This window comes from Neovison vison, chromosome 4 (assembly GCF_020171115.1).
Source record: "Neovison vison isolate M4711 chromosome 4, ASM_NN_V1, whole genome shotgun sequence".
Taxonomy (NCBI): Eukaryota; Metazoa; Chordata; class Mammalia; order Carnivora; family Mustelidae; genus Neogale; species Neogale vison.
In genome coordinates, this window is record NC_058094.1 from 197,120,234 (window position 1) to 197,136,219 (window position 15,986).

Sequence of the window (15,986 nt, forward strand, 5' to 3'; positions counted from 1 at the left end):
ATAAGATATACTATATAATATAATATAGAACCTCATAAGCTTCATGAAGATAATAAAAATATTCATTATAAATGATCTAGCCAAGTATACCAAGAGATAGGCATACATCATCCATTATACAATTACCATAAGCATATAAAACAAATTATTTAGAGTGGGATCTATTACGAGTTTTTAACACCAAAGTGGATAAAACTTTTCACCAAATATATTTAAGAGAATTTCTCTAAAATAAATCTATTCTAGATCTCCTCCTCCCTAGCCTCATCCTTGGATCAACTGTGTTCTGCTCATCTTCTCCCTTATAACCCCTAACATTTTTTCCTCGAACATCTAACTCTAGCTCTGTTCCTTCACCATAGAAGGAAGTAGTTGTACAGTCCCAAACGAAATGTTCCATCCATAAGCCAGCCAAGCACTCACTCAACACACAAGGACAATCTTACTTCAGGTTCAAATGATATATTCCAACTACACTGAGTCTTTCTGAGCATGCACGTAAATGTGCGTGTGTGTTTCTGAGATGTGTTCACTATTCGACTTCACTCATCCCCTCAACTTTTGTTTGGACTCTGGGGTCCCCCTGGTGACCACCTCTTACAGTGGTAGACAAACCTGTCCTTATCCCGTCTCTTTTTTCCTGCCCTCCATGGTCCCTCAGTTTGTCTAAACCTATTGTCTTAGGCCCTGCCCTCCCACATAACATACACCTTTTCTCCTCCTCGCTCACCTCTGAGAGCTATTGATGTTCTACTGCTCCTTAGCCGTAGAAGTTCCAGATCCTAGCTGGCAGTTTTCTGAGTGGACCACCTAAGACCCAAGTAGGTAATGCGGCTCCCACACACTACTAATGGGAAAAGAGCCTCTGTCATTTTATGCTCAGAGATGATAGGCAGAGGCAGTTTCCTGTGTCTCTGCCTGAGCTGTGACTATGATGTAGATGTCTTAATTATTATCTTGAGTCACTATAAATAGAATCTTCACTAACCAGAAACTTTTCATAATACTTGCTCAAAAACAAATGAACATTCTTTATGAATACAAACTCAGGTAGATGACTGTTTAATCATTTTATGTTCACGTGGGTATGTGGGTGGGGAAGGGGTGAGGTCCGTACTTGCCCAGAAATTGCAAACTCTCTGTACAAATTACCTTTAAAAACAAATTTCAAAAGTGAAGTGATGTTTTTAGAACCACATATTCATAGAAGTTTTTTAATTAGGAGAAAACATATTTTAGTCATTCTCTCAGAGTTCATTCATCTGCAAATGGGAAGAAAAAGGAAAAGCTGAACTGTGAGGTCATTGATATTCTTTCCAGGGCTAAGATCCTATGATAATAAAATACCTTGTGAGTGTTGCTTAAACAGTAACAAAAAAATCCAAAGAGCCTAATGTATTCGGCTTATTCATTTTTTTCAATCATTTTCTATTCTGAAACTGTTGAAATGAATTACTATGTAATACCTTTTTGTATTATGTAATAGCTGACTTTATTAGAAACCACCTTCTGGTTTCTGGTGAACATTTGCCCATATTGTGAAGTCATCATACAATCTGGCACAGTGGACACCTTATATGTAGAAGAAATTTAGGACTACAGTCATATTGCAGGTCATAACTAATATATTTTGGCAAAGAAATGTTTAAATGTTTATTCTTCTTTTATTAAAAATCATATATTTACAGTAGGCCAGCAAGGTGCTGAGACTATATTTGTTTTGTAATGAAAAGTCACCATACTGCCATGTTTTTCCCAAACTCGAGCTCTGCATTAGAAGGCTGTATTCAGAAGGACACAAATTAAGTATCTTAGTGCATGATTTCTCATGCAAATGTACATCTAAAAGGATATTTTTTTCCGATCAAGACAATGCTATGTTGTTAGAATCAAGTATGGTTAAAAGAGAAATGTCCTAACAACATCCATTGAAAATTGGGTCTTTGTGCTATCAAAAAGCTAATGATAGCATGATGAAAACCCAGCTATAATGGTACAAAAAAGTTCATAATTATGCTGATATAAACATGATAATGTTTATATGTCTAGAGAAAGTGTACCGTTTTATTACTTACTAGCATTAGTGACAGAACACTTAGAGATATGTTTTAAAAGAGGTATATGTGGTTTTAGCTGCATGACTCCCATTAAGGTCAATGAGAATTACATGGTTAAAGCATGGCACACCATTTTGAAAAATTATCCCAGAGGGCTCTACTATGGCTTTTTATGACTTACTCATGTAAATCCTTTTATTTTCCAATAGCTCTTTGGTGTGGCAGAGTAGGTTATAGGCATTATTTCTTTTAAAAAAATAAAAGCTGTCCCTTTAGGAATCTAAGACAGTTGACTTACCCGCAGGATTTCCCCCCAACCCATTCCTAAGTAGGAGTGAAGAAGTTTTTAAAATATTTAAATGACAAAATAAAGTTCTTTCAATGGATGAGAGTTGCTAAGATGTTTTAGAAATGGAAATAGCATCTGTTAATTTTACTTAATTCTGTTTATTCTTTCTGAGCTTCTACCTGATACCATAACACCCGTCTATGTCTCTGAGTTTAACTGTGAGTAAAACAAAGTTCCTGTTCTTTAAGTAGCTTATATTTAGTGGGGGAGAGGGAGATATAATAAACAAATCAAAAAGAAAAATAGATATTGCTTGAATATTCCATTTGTCACAAAATCATAAATTTCCTGCTGAAAAGAGATGTAATAACTACTTAATAAGATATACTATTTCATAGCCAATTCTTCTTATAATATTTATCCCCAAATATTCTTCTTTTAGAGGAGAGGTGCTAAAGCTCAGAGAAGTTACAGTACTTGATCAGAGGCAGAGGGAGAGGGAGAGACAGAGCCAGGGCTTATATTTCCCTAATATCACCCAGTACAAGGCCACTGTTTCAGAAATAATTTTGAAACAATATATAATATAAAAGTACAAGTAAAAATGTATAAAATAAGATGCTATGAATGATATGACTAAGAACAAGAGTGAGGTAAATATTAATAAAATTCAAACAGGAATCCATGAAAGAGAAGATGAGGAATTAAACTATGATAATGAAATAAACGAAACACATGACATGTTGAAGAATGAAGGATTCGATTTAAGTGAAAGGTTTTGATTCATAATTCTTCTTTCTCCTGTTCACTGGTCCAGAAATTATTTGGGGTGGTGGAACTTTCCATATCACTGCTGTGTTTGTTTACCTGCTTTGGATATTCACATTTTAAGAGGGCTTTAGAAAGGAGTCCCTGATTGAGATTGCTTTACACTACAAAAAAATGGGAAGGATCAGCGCTGGTGACAAAACGGGAGTCCAAAGTGACAGGAAGGTGATGAATCTAAGTAAGTGGATGGAGGTGAACATTTATTAAGAAGAAAAGCAGATAGATTTTTGTAATGAATAGGAACTATGGTTATACAATTAACAATCATTGTCTCTGGTTGCTGAATGTATCAAATCATGAGCCCAGGATTAATAAAACCCTTTTTTGTTTTTATTTTTTATTATCCTTCACAATTGAGTGCAAATTTTTGTAGATCTAAGAAGCTATACATTACATATCTATCACTTTTTTTTTCTTTTTTGAGAGCATTGCTCATTTTTAAATGACTGATAAAAATTGTTAAATAAGGCAAATTCTGTACCTGCTGCAGTGTAATGAGGTCTATCAGGCAGGGGGGATACTGCTCCTCATGATATTAAAATTAAATGTAGCATTTTTAAAATCTTTGACATAAATAAAGAAGTTATTTCTCTGGACCACTGCTTTTTCCATAAACTCAATGTTCTGTATAAGTCATTGTCATAGGATATATTTTATTTTGAGGCAACCCAGTCATTTTCCCCACATAAATAAGTATCAAATAAAGTGTCATTTATCTAAAAATTATGTCTTGTAAGGTCTATAATATGCCAAAGATACTAGTTAGGAGAGGTTGACTGTGCTTATTTTTACCCATCTTTTAAGATGATTCTTACTTTCCTTCAGATATATAAATGAGGCCTTCTGTTAAAAGGTCAGTTGAGATGGTACAGATTTACATCTATTCTTAGCAACAACTAAAATGTTATCGTTTGGAACTCAAGATTCTGGCTAGGATTATCTAAAATATTTCTTTGGAAACATATGGGAATTATAAATAAGATTTCAAAGTCAAGAAGCCAATGAATAACGATAACATAGGGGAAAACACTGTTCTTGGTAGTAATCGTATGCAATATTTTAAGGGAGCATTCTCTTATGGATGATGATTTGACATTATGTCTCACACTTCATTTGAAAACAAAAAGTTCTGCAGGCAAATAAACACTATTAATGAAACAGGTAAGACTACATGGCAGTGTCTTTTGAATCTTTTCTCTTGAGTTTATCATATCCACAAAGTAAGGAAGATAGAAATGCTTTAATTACTAGGTAAGACTGAACCATACAATCTTGGTGAGCTAATCTAAGGAAATGCTTTTATTTATTTATTTATTTGGGGGGGTTATTTATTTATTTATCTGACAGACAGAGATCACAGGTAGGCAGAGAGGCAGGCAGAGAGAGGAAAGCAGGCTCCCGGCTGAGCGGAGAGCCCGATGTGGGGCTCGATCCCAGGACCCTGGGATCATGACTGGAGCCGAAGGCTGAGGCTTAACCCACTGAGCCACCCAGGTGTCCCTAAGGAAATGCTTTTAATAAGTGATGAGGGCAGAAATCAAACTCAATTCATCTAGTTCCCAGCCTAGTGTTTTTTCAATTGCACTCTCGCTAAGGACCTGTGTAAGAAGAGTATTTTATCATGCTATAAGTTGAGAACCACCAAATATTAAAGATAATACTTTAAAGAGCTCACTTAAAAATTACCATCACTATCATCAGTTCCTGAATGTATCCAGTAAATAGAGAACTTGCCGAATCGCAACTAAGAAAAACTCCAGTTGCAGATAATTTTGCTTACCCGCCTTCACAAAACAATTAAAATTATACTTTTTCAGTTTGTTTTGTCTACAAAAATGTTACAAATTTATTATTATTTCAGAGCAATTCAAAAGTATGAAAAGAAATATAAAAACCAATAATCTCATCTCTGTGAATTATTTCTTAATATATATTGGATGGACATTGTAGTTCTTTTTTTTTCCCATGTATCCATATATATACATACTTTTAATATTAGGAAATTTATACTGCCTGTATTTTAAAAATTACAGGTAAAATAGAGCCAATTTAGAAACTTTAATATGGTCAATTTTATCAATCTTTTATTTTATCTTCCCCTTTTCTTTAGAAACTCCATTCACAAACTGAATAAAAAAAAATTTAAATATCCCTTCCATCAACACCCAACTCTTACCTGACATCATCCTTTCTAAACTGCAACCAGCTGAATCATCTCACTATTCTTTGCCCCAGTTTTTTCAATTTCAGACTATTTTTAGACTACCGGAATGCTCATGGTTAAGTGCAGAGCAGGTGTTCTCAAATGGGAGGGGGACTTTGTCCCACAGGTACATTTATCAGTGTCTGGAGACAGTCTTGGTTATCACAATTCAGGGGAAGGGGTATGTGCTCCTGGAATTTGGTGGATGAAGGCCAGGGATGTTGCTAAATATCCTATAATACACAAGATAGCTGCCTACAGCCAAGAACTGTTCCTCTCAGAATAGAAATAGTGCCAAGGTTGAGAAACCCTGGTTTAGATTAAAGATGTACCAAATAACTCCTAGTTTAGGTACTGTTTTTCGAAGAACAGAAGGAGATGATAGGTTAATAGGTGAGAAGAGGCCCATGTAGAGAATTAGTTTCTAGTTTTAATGGTACAGGAGCCAGCTAGAGAGACCCAGTTAACAAGTACATATGGACCACAGGGGTGACTGTGATAATGATGCACTGTCTAGGGTCCTCTTATGAAGCCTACTTGTCATGGATTTTATTTTACTCCTTTTTTGCGTTACACAATTTTTTTAAACCTAAGCAGGATTGACTTTGAAATAAAACCCAACATGTTTTCCAGTTGATCTTGATTTAAAGGAAACCTTTGGTAGAGTGCCTCAGGGTATGCTGGATATGGCTATTTATCTTTATCCTAGTAGTTTATATATTTTAAGAAAATGATGAATGGAAGCTTTAAAAAAACTCATTATGGTAATTGATTATTATAGAGAAACCTTGGGAACTTTACAAAAGAGAACTGTATTCTCTTGGTATCTTAGCTTTAAACCAGACGTGTAATTAGAAGAATCCATAAACATTTGTCACAGTAAGAAAAGCCTGATCGCTAAGTTTAGAAGGAAACTCTGGAGTCACTTTATTGTCCTGAACTGAGATGACACACAGTAGTGGTTGTCACATATAACAGGAGATTAATATGTCCTGTGAAATAAAAGACCACCGACGTGGAACCAGTGTAAAAAGTAGTGATAGCAAAGCTTGGTTCATTTCTTTAGAAATGTTGAATTGTGGCGCTTTTCTTAGAATGTCTCAGCATTTGTGAATTGAGAACAGTTTTAGTTAAAATGCCTTTTATAGAATTACTTTTAATTTTTATCTTGTTCTTCACTTTCTCTAAAACTTTAAAGGAACAACAAAAATATGGACTGAGAGTACCATGTAAATATACCTATGTCCACATACTTTGCTCTTCATACACACACACACACACACACACACAATCACTCACCCATTAAGAAAACGTGAATCCCTGTGCCAACCAACCGTATAGAGAGTGTGAATGATTTTTTTTCTTAAAAATACGGTACAACAGTGATCCTCTAAAGGATTAAGAAATGACTATTGAAAAGGGCAAACTATTCCAGCATTAGGGAAAAAAAAGTGAAGTTTGCAAATGGTTATGTTAATGACACATGGTAATACAGTATTGTGCAATTTTTATTCTTTAAAACATACACTCTGTAAGGTGGGTTGAAGATCACTGCTTCCACTTCCAAGCCATCTTGAACTAATGTGACTCTTCCTAACGTGGGCAGCTAAGGCCCCACTTAATCCTCACCTCAGCCATTGGAGGAAAATTCTTTCAACACCTCATTAGGGCTTCCTAGTCATAAGACTCAAAGCCTTAGGACCTGTCCTCACTACATACTGTTATAACTCCACCAGGTAAGAGGCATATGGAATCCTGCAAATCTTATCTCTGACCATCTGTGTAGAACTCTATCCAATGTGCATTTACTCCCAGATCTAAGAAGCACTTCAAATTTCAGCACTTAGAACATCAGGCCTCCTAGCAAACTGAACACTTGGTTAGATTTGGTGTAGAGAATTCTGGAATCCAAATAATGGCCCAAGTTCAAAGGTGAGCAAATATAAAAGACTCATACTTTGCCCTCTAAGACTTATGGCAAAAAGCATGGATTGGCAGAACTATCTTCAAAAGATGCCAAGAGAACTCAAGAACATGTCCATTTGAGTGCTGAGCAATTAACCCAGGGATTGACATCATCAGGAGGCATATACAATTCAGCTTCTTCAATCCACTAGTTTCAAGGAAAATCATCATAACCATGGTTCTTAAATCTTATCATTTTGAGCTATTTCTCCAGATGTAAAACCCACTGGCTAGCTATCATATCATGGACTGATAAACCTCTCCTACAGCTACTTAGTGCCCTAATTTTCTTCCTTTCACTCCTGACCTCCTTCCAGTGACTATTTCCACTGACCTTTCTGAAGTCATCAGTTCATTAAAAAAACAAGTGCCCCTATCTCCCATACCTCTTCCTTTCATCCATCCAGGTCTTCTTTTTCTAAGTTGAAAACTGGCTCTAAATCAAGACAGTATTTTCTTTGAAGCCTTACTAAGCACAGCCTGATTATTACCCCTCAAACTACATTTATGGGTTTTGAAGGTGGTAAGGGCTATCTCCTACATTGATGATACTCACCTAGCCTGTTGCTACTAATGAACTCCCCCAAACCTTCACAGGTTTGTGGATCTTGATTGATGTATGTAATTTATATTTTCTGTTGTTGAATTTTTTTGGTTTGCTTGTTTGTTTTGAAGAACAATTTCTGTGAGGCTTTTCAGAGTGGTCAGACATTTGGGATTAGAGCACATTACAACTTCCAATCCTTTGTACGACTAATGTTTAGTAAGTGCCTAGTAGATGCTGGGCTAGGTCAAGCATGTAGTGGAAACAAAACAGAAAAAATTCCCTGAACTCACGTAGCTTATATTCTAATGCACTTGCTGGGAAGCGACTGACATCTGGGCCACCTTCCTCCTGCCTCATTCATGGAGACTTGGAAATGTGCAGGTCCATAAAGAGTTCTGCTTATGTTGTGCACAGTGCTGAAGGGCAATCAAAGGAAAGTTCTATGATTTTGGAAGCTTTTGTTAGCACTGTGTGACATAGCTCTGCCACAGGATGATGGTGTTGCTTTGATCTCTGACTCCTGTCAAGTTTTCTGCCAGAGATTTTAGGATTCGAGAATGGGCCAAGATTATACCCAAAGTTGAGAACCACTGTGCTAGCTTTCTCTCTCTTTAAACTTTTCTTTATTGTGACATTTTTAGGAAAATCTCCTCTTTTTTTAAGGTTCATGTCATAAATCTGTATCTCAATTTGGATGAGTCATCCTAAGAGGCAAGAGAAAGTATTGCTTGAAAATACAGACTCTGAAGTCAAACAGCTGTGTGACCTTTAGTCAGGGATCACTCCAGGGTTGTAGCGAAGGTTAAATGAATTAATACATATCCAAGTGCTAATAGAAAGTACTGGCCAATAGAAAGAACTCAGTGAAAGGCAAAAAAAGTCTTGATTTTCAATTCACTTTCCACTTTCAGTCCTTTAGTAAAACTCACTGTCTGCCTTCAAACTGTGACCCTTGTCTGGGTACCTCTCTCGCTGACACCACCCCACTGTCACTGGTATGTTCCTAAGAAATACTATGTCCTTACAATCCATACAACATGCACAGCAATGTTTTTAAAGTATAAATTAAGTTGCATCACTCTCTTCTTCAAAACTCTACAGTGGTTTCCAGTTATACTCAAAATAAAACTCTAACTCCTTATCATGGTTTTCCTTCTTCCAGAATTTTATCCTTCTACTTCTTTAAGCAAAGATCTATTAGTGGTACACTCTTACTCTGCAAATACTCTCTTTGTAGTGGGTATTCTGTAGTTTCACTATGATGTGTATTTCTTTTCATTTATCTTCCTTGGGATTTATGTTTCTCAAATCTGAGGAATCACACTTTCAACTGGGGAAAACATTTCTCTCATTATTTCTGTATAGGTTTATTGTTGGTATCTCTTCTCCATTCTATTCTCATTCAGGAAGTACATTTATGCACAGAGTGGACTTATTGTTTTGCATTCATGTCTCTTAACTTCTCCTTGACATCTTCTATCTCTTTTGCTCTCCATGCTGCATTTTAAGTAATTTACTCAAAAATAGTTTTTAGTTTACTCTTTTCACTGTGTTCAATTTATTGTTAAGGTATATGTTGAATTTTTCAATTCCTATGATGGTATTTGTTCCTTCTAGAAATTCTAGTTGGTTATTTAAAATATCTGTTCTTTACCAAGAGTATCTTAGTCTTAGAATTTTGAATTTTTTAAAATATTTTTAAGATTTTATTTACTTTAAACTCGGTTTTTGTAGCACCTTCCCAATAGTTTTATCAAGTTTTTGGGAATCTAATTCTGCCATGGGATATGCCTGCTATTTTATCCTTAGATATTCTCTAATTTCAGATTGTAAGTATATATTCAATTGGAGTATCCATAATATAAAGCCAGATTCCTCCAAAAAGTATTTTGGTGGTTTCCGCTAGGTGCCACAGGGTTCAGTAGGGCCCTCATGTACTTTTAATATAAAATTTTTATAAAGGAGTTTGGACACCATACAGGTAATATAAAATTTCACCCCAAAGCCATGAGGGGTACTGTTCCAAGGTGATATATTCTCATAGCAATTTATCATCCCACTCTGAGCCCAGGTTGAAAGAGAGAATTCCTATTGTCTCCCTGTGCTAATGATTTTTCCCTCTAATTTTCCATTTTCTAAAGGATTGTAGAGCTTTAAATTTTGGATCTCAGTGCAAAGGGCCTTTGTCATAATACTCACTTTTGCAGGCCCAGGGTCCTATTGTCTGTCCTTTTTTTTGGACATTAAACTCAAGCCTCTGGGCTATCATGTACAGGATATACTCCAAAGACGGGCACAATGTCAGCTCTAATTTGCTTGCTCCCTCTCATTTTTGGTTTTGGAGATTTTTCTTTCTTTCCTTCCCAGTTACAATTTTTTTTTTTTAAGTTTGTAATAGGCTATCTAGCATTTATAGCTTTTCATGATGGAGGTTTTTGCATGGTACACAGAGCATTTCCAAAGTTTGAATTCACTTGTTTATAGATAGTTCTCCTTCCATTTTCCACATTTTCCACATCTTTCACTCACTGTAAGTTACCATTTCATTTGCTTTACATACCTCGTCTGATCTCAGAAGGAGTTGAGTTTGTGTCTACCATTATACATTCTTGGTCTTCACCTTTCTACATATTAAAGAAATCTTTATCTGGCTTTCCTTCACTTTTTTCCCTTTCTTGGTCGCATTATTTATAAAAATGTAAGTAAAAGATGATTTGTACCATATTCAAATGAGGTGAATGCTTTCAATTTCACTTCCTGTGTTCATGAGTTTTCTCTCATTAAGTGAATTATTAACCTATACTTTGTAATTTCAGTACAGTGTATGAACTGGAGTATTTTTTAGCTATTCTTATTTGTCTTAGAGCATGAAGTAAAGAGTTACTAAGTCTGGAATCTGAACTATTTCCCATGTTATAGCTCATAAATCTTTATTCTATAAGACTCTAATGTTCTTTAGATTGAAGTTTCTTGAGGACAAGAATATAGTTTTTATTAGAGCAATTAATGAGATCATTACAACATACCAGCACTCAAAAAGAATTTACATTTAAAGTAGCCTTTTTGTATAGGAATATTACAGAGAAAGAGAAATCAAATCCTCATCTTACTGAGCTGTGGGCTTACTGCAGGCTCCAGATATTCAGGCCATCTCTCCCCTGACAGTTACTGGCTTGATTTGCTGCCATCTCTCACTTCATCTTCCCTGTACTCATTACATTGTATTATGTTATTTTTTTGAGTCTACATACTTGGGAGATTTTTTTTTTCTGCCTTCTCTCAGAAGCTGAAAACTATAGTTGAGAACTATGAATTAAAAATTATGTACTGAAAACTCTATATTGAAAACTGAGCTTGAATATGTATTCAGCCCTTACTATAACAATGAGATATACCTGCAACACATTCATTCACATGCAAATTTTGTCTACTCACAAGTGCATTCTCTCATTTGCTTTTGACAATCAGAAGTTGTAGGGTGAAGTGGATAGCACAGGGATTCTCCCATTTCCCTGAATGAGAAAACTGATCCTCGTAGGGCTCGGGTAAGCATGGGAAATCTCCCAGCATTCTTAAACAGCAGAGCTAATTAATACTTACACCCAGATGTCTGATTCTAGCTTCAGTGGTCCTCTCACTTTTTATTTTTTTAATGCTGTCTCCTTATGTGGAAGCCATAGATAGAGATGAATGCACTGTGAGCAAGACAAAACAATGCTGACTCCTTTTGTTAAAAGGGTTTGATTATCTCATTGTGAGACACTGACTGGCCTGATGAAGATTTAAATAACACTATATGTCAAACAATACAGGACAGTATCTCAAATCTGCAATACAACAATGAGTGCTTGTTTATGCCAATAAGTAAAAATGGAATAATCAGAAAATGTCTCATAGAAGTGGGATTAAGACCGGGCATTGAAGGAAAATTGAGTTTTGAGTACACAAGTAGGATGGAGGGTAGCATAATAGGAAGGAGGATAAGAAAGGCAGAAAATATGGAAGGTAGAAAATATGGAAGGGACAGGAATAGTTAGGGAAAATGAACCTGTGCGATTGCAGTGAAAGGTGTGCTGGCAAGTAATAGCTAATTGCATGCCCTCGGTTCTGCCCCTGGTTTGCCCACACAATTCTGTGCTCTAAATGCTATTACCTGGGTGGTCATCATGCTCACTGGACAGCTTATCCTGCACAGTCAAACTAATCACTGAACCCAGGAAATCTGAAATAACAGGAATAAATTCAGAACTACCATCACATACAAAAAAAGCTCCTTGTTTGGTTAGAGAAAGGACAGGAAAGGTTACATTTTCATACTATATATTATCTGTGGGATTGTTGATTTCTTTATGCACAGAGAAAACCAGTGGCATTTGATACTCACTAAGAATAGGGGCCTTTCGCAGTTTCAAATCGGCAGACCAGATTATCATTCTAGACAGCTCTCAGGGACCCTGTGCACAATTAGCAGGTGATCACTGCCATTTTCGGGGCACCAAAGTCATAAGAAATACACTCTTGCAAATACATCTGGAGTCATAATTAAACCCCTGTTGCCACAATAGGCTGTGCCTATTTCACATTACGTACATGTGATTAATACAAAGAAATGGAAAATGTCAACATAAGAGTCAAAACTCACACTTACGGCTTTTTGCTATTCTGAGATGACATCTGAAAACGAGCAGGTTGGTGGGAGAATTTTCCATTAACATTGCTGATCAGCATGTGCTATCAATTCTGTATTGACTTCAACTATTAGCAGTTGCTTTGAATTTTCCATTAGCTTGAATGACTGGCATTGGCTATGAAATTGTAATGCTTTCTATGACCAGTATTTGCTACAAACTTTCCTCCTAATTCTCTGGTCACTCTTTGCTATGATTTTTTTTTGGGGGGAGGGTTCTATTTGCTGTTATTTTACCTTTATTTTTAATGGTTAGCTAAAGATCTAAATTCTTGCCAAAGGACAGTATTCAGCATTTGCTGTGAAGTCTCTACTATTTTGTTGTTTAACCCAAATGAATTAGAACCTATAAAACAAAGGAATTTTAAATGCATGATGTATGTGTCATGGAAGACATTAAAAAACCCACAAGGTTAGAATCTTACAGCATTTTTGATGACCAAAATTTCAGCTCCTGACTAATGTTAAATACTTTTCTATTAGACTTCAGCTATCAAGCAGTGATTTATGATCAACAAGTTGTAAGAAAGACTTCTAAGTTATTTTACTGTTTATTCTCCAGGGCAAAAGATAGACTAGGGGCGTGATGATAAAGAGGAATGATCGTTTCTCAGACTGGTCAGGCTTTTATACTTCTACACAATAATGAACTAAATGCCCCAAATGATTTCCTCAATGGGTAACTTTCATAGATTTTTCTTTTTTGAGCAAAAGAATAAGCCTTAAAAAAATTCCATTTCCCTGTATTCTAGTACAAGAGAGCATTCTAAACATAAGAGTACTATTTTAAAAGAACTCTCAGGACAAATAACTTAAGGGTGCAATCACCGTTCTTGACACCCATCAACCCAGCCTCAAATAGTCTTCTCTGTTACTCCTCTATTTCTGCTTGGTCCGTAGCATGCCCATCCCAGCTACCTTGCAGACTCCTCTCTAGAAAGACCAGCTCTGCTGAACTGGCTGTGCTTTCTTCTCTAGGCTGCAGCAACTTTTTTTTTTTTTCCTTTGATAATGGCATATATCTGGTTAATTGCAGAGGGTATCACATGGCTCATTTTTCTGGGAGGTACAGTAGGAAGAGTTTTTTGTTTTGTGGTCCCTGACAGGTATTTATAGCACATAACTCTGATAACCAATAGTCAGTTAGTTTAATGGTGCATGTTTGTGGGTGAAATAATTTTTATTCTGCCCCATTTGACTGCCCCTTAAGGTGTAGGGTGTGAGAACTGAGTGGCTTGGAGATTTGTCATTAAATGCAATGTGAATCTTGGTTACAATATCATAAACTGCTGAGGTCTGAACTGGGGTCAGGTGAAGCTCAGGATTAGGGTTAATTCTGATTTTGTGATTACCTTCAATAATAAACATTATGTGCAAAATACTGCAATACACAAATTATTTCAGTTATATTATTTTGATTTACAAAGAGATTAGTTTCCTTTAAAAGTTAAGCTGTCTTATTCTGATGCCTTTTAACAACCTTGGTTTTTTTATTTATTGTTTTCATTTTGAATCCCATCAACTTTTCTTTTCCTAATTGGGAATTTCAGTTTTAAAGTCTATATTGAGCTTAGAATCACCTTGCAAATGCCATTTCCCTAAGTTGCAGCTAAATTTAAGAGATTTGTATAAAATCATAAGTCCATGTTGTATGTGGTTTTATCACTTAAGAATGCACTCCATTATAAAAACATTCCAAGTGAAACTTTGGAAACTTTGAACTTGATCTTGCAATCTGTCTTACTCTACTTTTTAATAGTATGCTTCCCAATCAGTCATCTTCCTCATAAACCAGCTCTTTCTGAGACAATCCAGAAAGACACTCACAATCATGATATAATGGCACTTTTGTCAGGGAACTTGGGCTCCCACCTCTTTAATGCACATTTCATAAGCATTTGGGGGGCACTAAGTTGTTAGTTTTATGTTTTCTGCTTTAAAAGAACCCGAAGGTGAAGAAGATTACCTTTGGCAGTTCTGCTTCATGCCATCACTTTGTTGTCATTCTTGGAATGTCTCAGAAGGTTTTATTAGGTAAAGGCCTCTATAAATTCCAGGTGTTGACCATATGTTCATCATGTGTCCACAAACAGAAAATTGGCTTTATTTTAAAATCTGACTTCCTTGTATAAGTACAGCAAATCCTGCAGACTTGTTAGTACATAACTGTGAAAATCTTTACATAGTGTGAACTCTCTTTGTGAGCTAAGTTTCAAGCCAAAGGAAAAGAGAACAACTATTCACATTTTCTCATTGTGGTACTGTGTTAGAGAAAAGTTTTTGTGAAATTTAGGAGGGAATGTTCTTTATCCCCTTAGTTCATCTGAGGGCAAGGAGAAGGGGGGTCGAATTCCTGTGCCATTAGCGTTATCATCATCTAAGAGTGGTTTTTGGTTTGCCTTTGGTGACTATCAAAAACTAATTCAGTTCCAGCAGCTGTGGTTTTATAGTTCCATCATACTTGGTAATTGGTCAACAACCTAAAGTATGTGATGCCAAATCCAGTGACCAAGGCCAGTTAGACAGTCAACTAATCCCGGATGTCCTGATCTAGTCCCAACTATAGCTTTCATTCACTTTCCTCTTAGGACATTTGGGGAAAAGGAGACAGAAAAGAGGCCAAAAAAAAAAAGAGGGGGAGGGACTGTCCAAAAGGGGACACATGCACTGAAACATGAGCCACAAAACTCCTCTAGTAGTGTTTAGCTATGGTTTATAGCTTCTGGGCATTTCTGCTCAGGTTTGGTACTCAGAGAAATAAAATCCAAATAGTTTAATAATATTTAAGTTAGTGCCAGGTTGCTTCCAGAGCAGAAGCACAAAATTATTTTATTTTTGTATTCATCAGTGTCAATTTAACTAGAATTATTTAGGTAATCGATTAAAATTATAGATGGGAACACTGGCGTGGTAGAGATGAATGAAACAGATAACGGATAACCAAAACATCCCATTACTTTGGATAGTTTTTTTTTCCCCCCCTCAACTCTGGAAATGGCTTGTTTGGGGTAAAGCTTTTAGTTTTCATTATGAAGCACTAAAATCTATCAGCATGTCAAATATATCTTAGACTTCATATATGTTATATTTTGGTAGTAACAAGTTATATGCTTATATCGGAGGCACCAGGTTTTATTTAAGCTGAAACCAACTGTCCTTCAAAATGAAATTACGAACTAAATTCTGACATCTGTGTTATTAATGGTTCTTGATGCATATATTAGTTTACTATGGTCCTTTACCTATTAACATATGTACAGTCAAATCTTGAGCATATGAACTGATGGAAGAAATTTGTGAATAATGGGACAAATTATTTGAAGTGAAGGATGGGGTGCCTGGCTGGTTCAGTTGGTTAAGGGTTTGACTCTTGGTTTCAGCTCAGGTCATGATCTCAGGGTTGTGAGATT